The sequence below is a fragment of the Macaca fascicularis genome, chromosome 13, assembly GCF_037993035.2.
Source record: "Macaca fascicularis isolate 582-1 chromosome 13, T2T-MFA8v1.1".
NCBI lineage: Eukaryota > Metazoa > Chordata > Mammalia > Primates > Cercopithecidae > Macaca > Macaca fascicularis.
In genome coordinates this window covers 64831440-64844226 of record NC_088387.1, presented here as the reverse complement: position 1 = coordinate 64844226, position 12787 = coordinate 64831440, and the positions used below count along the sequence as shown (strand labels likewise).

General features: G+C 35.9%; 1 pseudogene; it reads right to left on the bottom strand.

The window, feature by feature from the left end:
* Positions 1-7713: 7713 nt before the first annotated feature.
* On the bottom strand, positions 7714-8723 carry LOC102129600 (eukaryotic translation initiation factor 2 subunit 2 pseudogene; annotated as a pseudogene).
* Between the last annotated feature and the right edge of the window lie 4064 nt (positions 8724-12787).

The following is a 12787-nucleotide window of genomic DNA, read 5'->3' as shown; positions in this document are numbered from 1 at the left end:
CAGTCTCTTCATTAAGTTCCCCCCATAAATTTCTGAATTGGTTTTCTGTGTTATCTTGGATATCACTGAGCTTTCTTAAAACCACTATTTTAAAATCTTGATCAGAGAGCTCACCTATCCCTATCTCAAGGTCAGTCGTTGGTTCTCCATTTGTCTGGGGAAGTTGTGGTTCCCTATTTGCTACTGTTTCTTGTGAACATGTGTTTATATAGTTGCACTGAATGATGAGCTATTTATTCCAGTCTTCTCTGTCCAGATTGTTTAGGTTTTTATCAGATACATTTGCTTAGAGTGTCTTTGTAATTTACCTTTTGAAATTGTTTTTATTTTTCTGCCAGGTCCTCACCTTCTTTTTGGCACTCGATGCTGCTTTAAGCCCACGTTTGTCTCAGTTTAGTAAATGATCAGAGTACTGCTTGTCATGAATGAGAGAAGTCCTTCTGTGGATATCCAAATAGTGTGTGAAGGCTGGTTAGGGGTTCACATGAAGAGGATCTGTGGAACATACCTTCTATAGCGTCATACTACTGGACAGCCACTGTGATTTGACATTTCCTTTGGCTAAGTTATAGAGAAGAGTTTCCAGGGCTGGGAATGGTAGTCTCCCCTCTCCCCTTTGTCTCTGGCTGTTATTTTTAGAACATTTCTCCCTTGAGGCTCTTCTGATGCTTCCTGTGGGTTGTGGGAGGAACTGGTTTCCTGCCAGGAAATCCCAGATGGGAAGGCTGTTTGTCCACATCACGATCGCTGTTTCCAGTATAGACACCATGAGTCAGAGATAAGTTTTCTGCACACTTAATGTGGGGCAGATTGAGGGGTGGGGCATTGTGGATATGGAAATCCTATTCATTACTATCTGCTTGGAGTTCTTTGAGTTCTGAGATATTGCTGATAATCTCAGCACTATAATTTGTTTCTGATTTTCTGTGCAGGGAGAAGTAAAGCCAACTGCCTTATATGTCATCATTTTGACAGGAACAAAATGGCCTATAAATTTTTTGATGTGTTGTTGAATTCATCTTGCTAGTATTTAATTATTTTTGAAAGTATATACATATATTGGCCTTGTAGTTTTCTTTTTTCTTGTGATGTCTTTGATTTTGATGTAAGGGTGATGCTGACCTCATATAATAAATTTGGAAATATTCCCTCTACTTCTATTTTTTGGAACATTTAAAAATAGATGGGTATTAATTTTTATTTCATTGTTTGATATAATTCAGTCATGAAGTCATATGGCCCTGAGTTTTCCTTTTCAGAAGGTTTTTGATTCCCACTTCAATCTCTTTATCTGTTATCTTTCAGGCTTTCTATTTCTTCTTGATTCAGTCTTGAGAGTGTATGTTTCTAGAATATTATCCCTATCTTTTAGGTTATGCAAGCTTTTGGCATACTATTGTTCATAATAGTCCTCTATAACATTCCTCATGGAACTGGAAGAAACTCATTTAATGTTCATATGGAACCAACAAAGAACCCGAATAGCCCAGGCAATCCTAAGTAGCAGAAAGCATCAGGCTGCCCAACTTCAAATTGCACTACAGGGCTATAGTAACCAAAACAGCATGGTACTGGTACAGAAGCAGACACATAGACAAATGGAACAGAATAGACGGCCCGGAAATAAGGCTGCATACCTACAACCATCTGATCTTTGACAAAGCTGACAAAAGCAAGCAATGGGGACAGGACTCCCTATTCACTAAATAATGCTGGGATAACTGACTAGCCATATACAGAAAGCGGAAACTGGACCCCTTCCTTTCTCCATATATAAAAATCAACTTATAATGGATTAAAGACTTAAATGTAAAACCAAAACTAAATTAAAAAACCCTGGAAGACATCCTAGGCAATACCTTTTTGGACATAGGCCCTGGCAAAGATTTCATGACTAAGACACCAAAAACAATTACAACAAAAGCAAAAATTGACAAATAGGAACTAATTAAACTAAATAGCTTCTACATATTAAAATAAACTATAAAAACAGTAAACATACATCCTATAGAAATGGGAGAAAATATTTGCAAACTATGAATCTGACAAAGGTATATCTAGCATTTATAAGTAACTTAAACAATTTTACAAGAAAAAACTAAACAACCCTATTGAGAAGTGGACTCAGACATAAACAGAAAATTGTCAAAGAAGACACAGATGCAGCCAACAAGCATATGAAAAAAGTTCAATATCACTGATATTAGTGAAATGGAAATCAAAATCACAATGAGATATCATCTCACACCAGTCAGAATGGCTGTTACGAAAAAGTAAAAAAATAACATGCTGGTGAGGTTGCAGAGAAAAGAGTATGTATACACTGTTGGTGGGAGTGTAAATTAGTTCATCTGTTGTGAAAAGCTGTGTGGTGATTCCTCGAAGAGCTAAAAACAGAACTACCATCCCACTCAGCAATCCCATTCTTGGGTATATATCCAGCAGAATATAAATCATTCTGTTATAAAGACACGTACATGCATATATTCATAGCAGCACTGTTCACAATAGCAAAGACTTATAATCACTGTAAATGCCCATCAATAGAAGGCTTGTAAAGAAAATATGGTACATATACACCATGGAATAATATGCAGCTATAAAAAAGCACAAGATCATGTTCTTTGCAGGAACATGGATGGAGCTAGAAGCCATTATTCTTAACAAACTAATACAAGAACAGAAAACCAAAATACTGATGTTCTCACTCATATGTGGGAGCTAAATGATCAGAACACATGGATTCAAAGAGGAGAACAGACACCATGGCCTACCAGAGGGCTGAAGGTGGAGCATGGAGAGGAGTGGAAAACTAATTATTGGGTACTAGGCTTAGGAATCTGCTGATGAAGCAATCTGTACATCAAACCTCCATGACAATAGTTTACCTAGATAACAACCTGCACATGTACCCCTGAACTAACATAAAAGGTAAAAAATTATGTTGTGCATCTTAAATATAAACAAGAAAAATAGCTTAATAACAAAATGAAATAACAACAAAAACAGCATTTAGCTTAGGTTTTGATACTTCATGAGAAGTTGTTACATATAAAAATATTTTATTTCTCATTTTTATTAGTAGTTTCAATGTCCTTTTTCTTAACTGGATTTGAGATAGAGAGTTTGCGAAGAAGCAAAATTCACTTATTAAGTAGATGGCGAAAGCACCATGGTCCCAGAGGAAAACACTTTCTTTCTGAAATCTTACTTCTAACAGAGTAGCATTGTTATAAGGTATGTCTTTGAGAGGTGCATTGGAAAGTGCCTCTGTGGAAAAGTACTTTCTTTTTCAGTGTCAACAAAGGTTTTACTGATTTTTCTCTGTTGGGCAGGTGGACTGTTTTTGCCTAGTATGTTAACTCCAGAGCTGTTTTCTTGTGATGAGTGTATACTTTCTAAAACTGAAGCCAAAGTTGCTGGAAATGATGAGGAATAAAATATCATTCCAGTGTCAATATCTAAAGGCATATTCTTCATCAGAATTATGTTTTAAGTATTCATGAAGAAAAATATAGAGACTTAACATATACCTGGGTAAGGACTAAGTTTTGATACATGCAATATTGATTGAATGCTCATATAGCAAGTAAAACAGCTTATTTGGCAAGTATAACAAGTGTTTATCTGTTTAATCTCTAACATGCTGTGCTTAGCAGAATTAACTGTCATCCTATCAGAATGTTATTGAATCGTATAAAAGCAACCTTGTTTGTAGTGTATCACATGGAAAGCCTTTTAAACATCGAAAAAAATATTTCTAAAAAAATGTTTAAAGACTTCTCAAATACATAAATGTTGTATGAAAGAAAATATTAGACCATATGTGATTTACTTTGTAAGTCTGGAAACAGTTATGGTAGCTGTTATAAAATTGCTTTTCTAAAAAGCTGCTTTTTACGTAGACTATGAACTCCCTATGAATCAGAACCTTATGATTTGTTCATCACTTTATCTCTGCCTCTGGTTACTAGCACTTGATAGGCAAAGAATACATGTTTTGAGGAAATTAATGAGAAGTCAAAATAAAAAATAAAATAATAATATATACTGAATGAGATATCTCTGAAAAAAAATATATATCTGAGTCCTATACTATATAATTCATTTTCATTCTACCTTGTGATTGACAAGCACAGGTTTTAGTAACACATATTCCTTCTACAGATGTCCTATACTACAGTGTAGCAGGTAAGAATGAGGTGTGAGTCAGCCTTGCTAAGCGGGTCATTACTGAGAGCAGGTCTGATCTAAGCTCTTGTTATCGCTTCTGCAAAACAAATCTTTCTGTGGAGATGTTAGATAAGAGTTTCCTAAGAATCACATTTCCATATCTTTTGAGTTCAAATGACAAAGACCAATTACATCTTTTCTCTATATCCCAGTTCAATATTCCTGGAAGGACTCAAACTTGGGTCACATGTCTACTACTAACTGAAGGCTTGGGAGAGGGCCTAGCAAAGCACTGCACACAGGCCAAACCCAGCTTTCTGCTGCCTTTTATAAATAAAATTCTGTTGGAAAACAACTGCACCTATTTACAATTTCCCTGGCTACTATACACTACCATGACAGAGTTGAGGGGTTATGACAGAGATGATATCACCCACAAAGACTAAAAGATTCAGTAGCTGGCCCTTTACAGAAAAAGTGTGTCAATCCTTGGCTTTGTATTTCATAGAACAATTGTGTCTCTGTGTGGAAGAAGGGCAGTTTTCAGAGTAAAACACTGAACAGATATCCAATAAAGCACCTTGTATAGTCGGTGAGGGACTCTGTTCTTTGTTGTATGACCAACAATCCAAATCAGACTCCAAGGGGAACAAGCTACTGATATCCTAAGGAGGTTTGGTGGGTAGTGGGGGCTTAAGACACAGCATAAACATTTTATACTGTGGTGATATCAGAGCCACCACAGTGATACAGTGAAATCTATTATTTTAGGTGGCCAAAGGGGTTTGGGATTGGACTTTAGCTGCTGACTAGAGGTGAAAACAGAATCAAGACTTAGGGAGGAGAAAAACAAACAAGAGCTATGCAGTGGTTCCTAGGGAAGGGGTTCAGGACAGATGAGATTCTTAAAACTAATATTTAATTAAAGAAACAGGCACAAAATACCATCATATGGACCTTAAAAATGTATTAGATGTTAGGAAACAAGACAAAAAATGTTTGGCACACGGATACTCAAGGCACATAGCAGTTGGATAACTGCCTTAGGACAGAAAAGGTAACCTCAGGTTGCTCTGGCTGGTGAGTCTGAGTTCTTGGAAATACTTGGTTACAATTTATTCTGAAACTGTGCATGGTGACCCTATGATGGTTCCATGTCTCTGTCACTGAACATATCTTGGAGAATGCAAGGAAAGGGGATTATATATTACAAAAAGAAAAACTAATAAAAGCAAGGGGCATGGATGATGAGTGGATTCAATGCACTAAAATAAAGTGTCTATTTTTAGTTCAGATTTTCTGAGTTGCTGAACCTAAAAATTAGATTTTTCACTTACTTGCTTGATAAGTTCAAATCACAGAGTTTGAATCTGGTGAACAAGTGCCCTGGCTGGTTATGAATTTAGAAGGGTTGGTAAGAGAGACATATATTCAGAAGGACAACGTCTACGTGGTGTCCCGAGGCAAGAAAAGAACACATAGTGTTCTAAAGGCAGAGGCTGATTGTACTTATAGAAGGAACGAGGCATGATTGGAAGCCTTCTGTGCAAACAGTTATAGTTGCATAAAAAGAAGTGATTGTGACAAAAGTAAATAAATAAAAAATATTCACTATAAAGGGTTTTAACAGTGTAAATCAAGAGAATAAAAAGGTAGAGGTGGTTTCACAGAATCATTTCTCTAAGCATCGCTCCTTTCATCTTTGGTGTCTCTTCTGTACCCAAGATGCTGTTGAACCTGGAAAGAAGAAATCACTGGTTAGTGGAAAGGAAGAATCAGTGGAAAGGCTTCATACATCCGGTTGCTCTTATCTCATTTTACAGAGGAAGAGACTGAGGGCTACAGAGGTGAATTAACCTGCTTTACATCACAACTTCCTCTTTCCAACTGCAATGCTATTTGTGCTTTCTGTGTTCCAATTACTCAGGGGTTTTGACTCTAGGTTTTCTCATATTTCAGTTGTTAATTTGCATTTTTATAGGCTGTGGAGAAAAAGGCACAGGGGCTACAGGCTTTAAGGGTCAGAAATTTCCGTAAACCAACCTCTAATCCTGCCTAAATTTGCTGGTCTCTCTAATTACCTATCTGCTTCTTGCTTTGTGCCATGATTTGTGCTTTCGTGTCTGAAACCACTGCTACGTAGTTTTGTTGGCGTAGTTTTGGATATGGTAACTCAGTGTACATCGTTCTCCTTCTCAACTAATCTTTCATATGTGGAAATACAGAACAGACTTTTTTATTTATAATTGATCCCAGACCTTGAGTACTCTTGTCTTTGGTATCAATTTTGTTTCTCGGAGAATTTATAATGAGCGTCCCATCCCCACATTGAGTTTGACAGACCTTTTGTGTGCTGAGACAAAGATTGGGATTAACCATAAATGGCCCATTCTTCTGAATTCTAGATTCTCACTTGCCTATTATGTGCAGCAATGTAGTGCTGATACATTCTTAGAATAGAGCTTATGGTTGACCAAAATAACCAATTAACCTTAGCTCATTATATTCTGGAAGACTTTAGAAATGACCTAATACATATAAATTTCTTGGTATACAGTAGGGTTTCTCAACATTGGTACTATTGGTATTATGGTTTTTATAATCTTTTCTTGTGGGGTGCTGTCCTGGGTTTAGCAGCATCTTGATTTCTATGAACTAGATGCCAGTAACACCTCACCCTGTTATGACAATAAAAAGTGTCTCCAAATTGTTAAAATTTCCCAGAGGATAAAACTATCCTTTAATGAATATCAGTACTATAGACTGTGGCACATAGGCAGTTCAAAATAATTAGCTATATTTTTACCTAAATATAAATAAAATTTATATAAATAAATTTTTGTGTAATTTTTTAAATTTTTTCTTTTTATTTATAATTTTAGGTTCAGGAGATACATGTGCAGATTTGTTATATGTAAATATTGCATGATGCCAAAGTTTGGGTTCCTCATGTTCCTGTTGCCCACGTAACGAACATGGTATCCAATAAGTGGTTTTTCAACTCTTTTCCTTCTCTCTACTTCCCTCCTTTTGGAATCCCAGGGTTTATTGTTGCCATCTTTGTGTCTGTGTGTGCTCAATGTTTAACTTCAACTTATGAGTAAGAATATGTAGTATTTGGTTTTCTGCTTCTGCATTAACTCACTTAGGATAATGGCTTCCAGCTGCATCCATATTGCTGCAAAGAATGTGACCTTGTTGTTTCTTATGGCTGCATAGTATTCCATGGTGTATACCTACCACATTTTTCTTTCTTTTCCCGGTTACAGTAACTTTAATTTATCTTGTATTTTACAGAAATCTATGAACGATTTTTAAAAAGCACCTCCTTACATTCTTCTGGCAGCTGTCAAGTAGGCAATAAGTGTGTCAACAGCTTGAACAACAGCATCTTGCAAGGATATCAGACCAACCAACCACTCACCAAAGAACTTGGCACCTTTTAAATCTTGTTTTTAGTGCAAGGGTGTATCCACTCTGATGGCAATCCTGTCCAGGCAAATCTCCACAGCATGCTTTGCAAAATCAGTGATTAGCAAATTAGTTAGCTTTGGCACAGAGCTGTGTTCACTTGCCCATGACAACCTGGAAGCTGGTTTTGATGTTGACAATAGATTCTCTAGAATGACACATTTCTCTCTGTAAAAAATAGAGTTGGATGTGCTTCCACAGGATTGTGTTCCATGTTAGGCATGCGTGACAAGTGGTGTATTCATGGATGTATCTTCCAAGACAATTTCTATCTGTTTCTTTTGTAATCTTCTTTTGATTACAAGTTGGTTATTACCATCTAGAGAACCATTTGTACTCAATTCAGCCAACAAAAATGCAGGGAGGTATTTGGGGAGACAATACATTTGTTTATATATATCTGTAAAGTCGACAAAGGAAGTTTCCTTGTTTCCTACTCACACGACATAAGGAGGTTTTGTGACAAATTTCCTTTTCTCTCCAGAAACCATAACTGCATTGTCCCTACATGATGTGGAACACTCTATTCAGTTGCTTCTCATATGTGTAGTCTCTTTCTGAGCTTGCCCAAGTAGAGCCTGTCTGATTACTGAATGAGATGCCATCATCTTTTTTATCTTTTAGGCTTCATCTTTCTTTGGTAATTTTTTTATCATCTGGGAACTTGAAATTCCACTTTTTCTGTTTTTATTGACAAACATAATGTCAAGGTCATCCCCTGGTTCAGCTGGTTCTTAAACATCACTTTCAATCTTCAGATCCTTTACATCTTCTTCACCTCCATCAATGTGAAATATCTTTTTTGTTTTTCTCTTATTTTTCTTTTGATTAAAGATCAAGTCATCTGGATCATCGTAAGTATCTCTTTTCCTATTGTCCTCTTCATCAGCTTCCAAATCTTTGTCTTCAGTTGGCTCTGGCTCCACTTCTTTTATTTCTGAGGGCTAGCTTTCCTCTGTTTAGGTATCCCCACCCTCATCTAACATAAATGGCTTCTTTTTCTTCCTGCCCATAGTAGAATCAAAAATCATCTTGTCCCCAGATGTGCCTGTAGTTCGAGTGGGCTCGGCACGAATGGGAAGTCAGACAGGTCAGCCCCAGGCCTTGGCAGCAGCTCTGCTCCCATTGATATCTCTCCCATTGCCACACTAGGCTCTTGCATCAGTGAAAGGGCTGCATTTTCTTTATCCAGTGCACCATTGATGGGCACCTAGGTTGATTCCACATCTTTGCTGTTGTAAATAGTGCTGTAATAATCATACGAGTGCTGGTGTTTTTCTTTTTTCTTTTTTGGTAGGACAATTTATTTTCCTTTGGGAATATACCCAGTACATGGGATCACTGGATCAATGATAATTCTGTTTTTAGTTCTTTGAGAAATCTCCAAACTACTCTCTAGAGGGCCAAATATGCATTCCCACCAATAGTATATAAGTGTTTTCTTTCTTCTGCCACCTTGCCAGCATTTGTTATTTTTTAACTTTTTAATAATAGCCATTCTGACTGGTATGAGATGGTATCTTATGGTGGTTTTGGGCTGCATCGTTATGAAGATTAGTGATTCGAAGCATTTTTTAATGTTGGTGGACCACTTGTGTGTCTTCTTTTGAAAAGTGTCTGTTCATGTATTGTGCCCACATTTTAATGGAGTTATTTGTTTTTTGCTTGTTGATTTGAGTTTCCTTTTTTAACTTTTATGTTTAAGGATACATGTGCAGGTTTGTTATATAGGTAAATTGTGTGTCACAGGGATTAGGTGGATAGATTATTTGTCACCAGTAAGCAGATTTCTGATCCTCTCCCTTCTCACATCCTCCTCCCTCAAGAAGGCCCTAGTGTCTGTTTTTACCTTCTTTGTGTCCGTGTTTACTTAATGTTTAGCTCCCACTGATAAGAGAGAACAGGTGGTATTTGCTTTTCTGTTCCCACATTAGTTTGGTTAAGATTATGGCTTCTAGCTTTATCAATGTATATATCAATATATACATATATTGATATATATATATAGAGACACATTATATATATAGACACATTGTATATATGTACACACACATATACATTTTATATATATATACACACACACACACACATATATGTCACATTTTCTTTATCCAGTCTACCTTTGATGGGTATATAGGTTAAATTCATGATGCTGCTATTGTGAATAGCACTGTGATTAATTTTTGTTAAATGCATAGTTTGCAGATATTTTCTTTGTTGAATGCATGGTTTGAAAATGTTTTCTTCCATTCTGTAGGTTGATGTTTACTCTGCTTTTTCATTTTTGCTACCTGCATCCGGCAGCTGTTCCTTTTTGATGTACGGCCTTCATTTTATCCACTTTTATTATATTAACTACATCATACTTTATTATAAAATAATTTCTGGCTTATTTTAGCCTGAGTGTTATTGCTTGTCTCTTGCAAACAAAAACCCTAATTAATGAAAAAAAATTGGTTATGAGGTAAGATATCTTCAGGAAAATGCTGAATTTATTCCTTGCTGGGATAAGATGAAATGCATGACGTAGGATGAAAAAAACAAAAGAAAGGTTGCATCTGATGGCATAGAATAATATATAACGAGAGAAGAAAAACTAAAAACACATACGTTATTTTCTCAAGGTCCAATATGAAATCCCCAGCCTTTTGAGGATGCATTTGAAAACACTGAAATAATTTCTTAGAATTTATGACCGTGGGCTAAGATCAGTAAACAACAAAAACAAATTAATATACCAACACCACTGCCACCACCAAAGAAAATAATTCTCTGGGATGCTGGGTTAAAAAATCATGTGAATTTGTCAGACCTAATGTGAAAGTTAACACGTTAATTAACAAAGGAGCAAATTACAGTAGTGGGACAGGGGTTATATGAAGATCCATGGATTTGTATTACATCTAACCCATAAACCCCAGAAACCCTTGGTGAGGTTTTTTTTCACACTTGCAGAAAACAATTGATGCATTTCTTCTTGCCTCAATCCTCATATTAGGCCAATATTCAGATTCCAAATTCATCATGTTCTGGAGGTTGAAATGCTACTTGAGAAGAAAACAAATAGAAAGATTGCAGGAATTTGCTAATTTTATCACTCAAAACCTGATGAGTACTTGTAGAAATGGATTTTGAGTTTGCAGAGATATGGAAGTGAGGAATAAAACTTTAGCTCAGGCTGAATTTTTTCATAAAGGTGAACTAATTAGAGACTTTGGCCATTATGTCTTCATGTAAATCTTAATCTAAGATTGCTGGATTTATGTATCATCTAGGTCTATCTCACTTATTTCTTTGTTATATCCCTGAAGAAATTTCAGAAGTTGTTCTTTTCAAAACGTTTTAGGGCCAGGTTAATTAAGGAAAGTATAGTATTATTTAAAAGGAGGAAAAAATAAGACAACGCGTTTTATTAGTTGCTCTCCACTAAGAATCAGTTAGAAAGGATTTAAAATGTCATCTCAGTATCTCAGTGAGGTTGGGAGGATCACAAGTGGTTGAGCCAAGAAGTGATAAAAGTGGATGTAACTGTTATAATAGGCAGCAGAATAGGTGGGTATTAGGACTCACTTAGACCAATAAAGATCTCTACCTATGGTTAATTATTATGGGGTTTCTAGGAATAAAATAAACATTTCCCCAAGATCTTACCTGATTTACAAAAGCAAAACACTCCAGATATGGCAGACAAAAGAACAGAGAGCAACCTGAGAATCATGGATCCGCAAACATATTTTAAACTTGAGTCATTTTATCAACCTGAGGGCCTTGAATGTAGACAGGATTGCCTATCTTGGGGAGGATGGACCCAGTTTAATATCATAGATAAACGCAGTGAACTCATCTCTAGTCTTTTTGAAAGGAGCCTAGAGCAATTTGGGCAACTGTGCTCTAAGAAAATTGGTTTATTCATCTGTAAAATGATAGAATTATGGTAGCTAACCTACAAATTGTTGTATTTAAAAAAATAAAATGCCTATAAAGTATAGAGAATAATACCTGACACATACTAAGTACTTACTGTTAGCTATTATTATTATTAAATGCAAGTTCTTACAACACTTATCCCCAGGAAATATGCCATATTTGTATTTTACAGATTCTGTTGTTAACTGTTATGAAAAGTAGTTATTTAAGCTATTCAGACAAATAAGAGGTCATCAAGTGTGATTGTATAAGGTAATATGAAGCACCAAAGTAGAACAGTGTGAAAGTTGTCAGTCATGGAAGTTTTTAAAAGTCATTCAATCTGTCCCCTGTTTAATCAAGTGTCTAATTTCCTTGAACTTGCGATTGGCTGTGTAGGTAAGGCTCGGCCACATACCCCTGACTTTGAGCAAGAGGTACTCTTCTTTCTCTAAAATTTAGTAGTGCCTTAGACATACTCCTTATATCATTGATTGCACTGCATTGTAGTTTGTTGATTCTGTGTATTCTTACCCTGAAGAAGAACTCCTTAGAGCCAAGGGAAAATATTACAGTACACTTGGTGGCAGGAAATGGGGACAAAAGTCTGCAGTCTTCCATTTAATAACCATTGCATTTTACCCCTTAGGTAGCACTTTTTTTCTGATTTTTCAAGCCATATAATGAAAATTTGTGTCCGTTATTACACTGTTGTATGGTAAAATGGTAGGAGCATGGAGCGTAGGGTCAATCTTCCTGAATTTAAAACCCAGGTTCACCATGAATAACAGTATGACCAGGCGAGCTATCCACATTCTCAGTGTCTCGGTTTCTTTCTTTCTAATATAGCATTGATATGAAAATTAAGTGGATCAATTTACACAAATCATTAAAGCAGTGCCTGACACATACTAATTACTCAGCATATGTTAAATTACTACTGAAATATTCAAATAAAAAATTATAAATATGCTTCATTCACTGTTAATACAGATATTTGTTACTAGTATGAATTGTTTTACAATGTGTAAACAAATGAATGAATTAATTAATGAGTAACTTTTTTCTAAATATATGATGTGTGTTGATTCACATTGTTTTTTGTAACTTCAGAAGGTTGGAATATTTAAAGATCGCCTCTGATTTCACTATTATTTATTTTTAAGACTTACCTGTGAGCTAGAACTTCACATTTGGAGAAAATAAAAGATGATTACATGTAATCTCAAAAGACTGC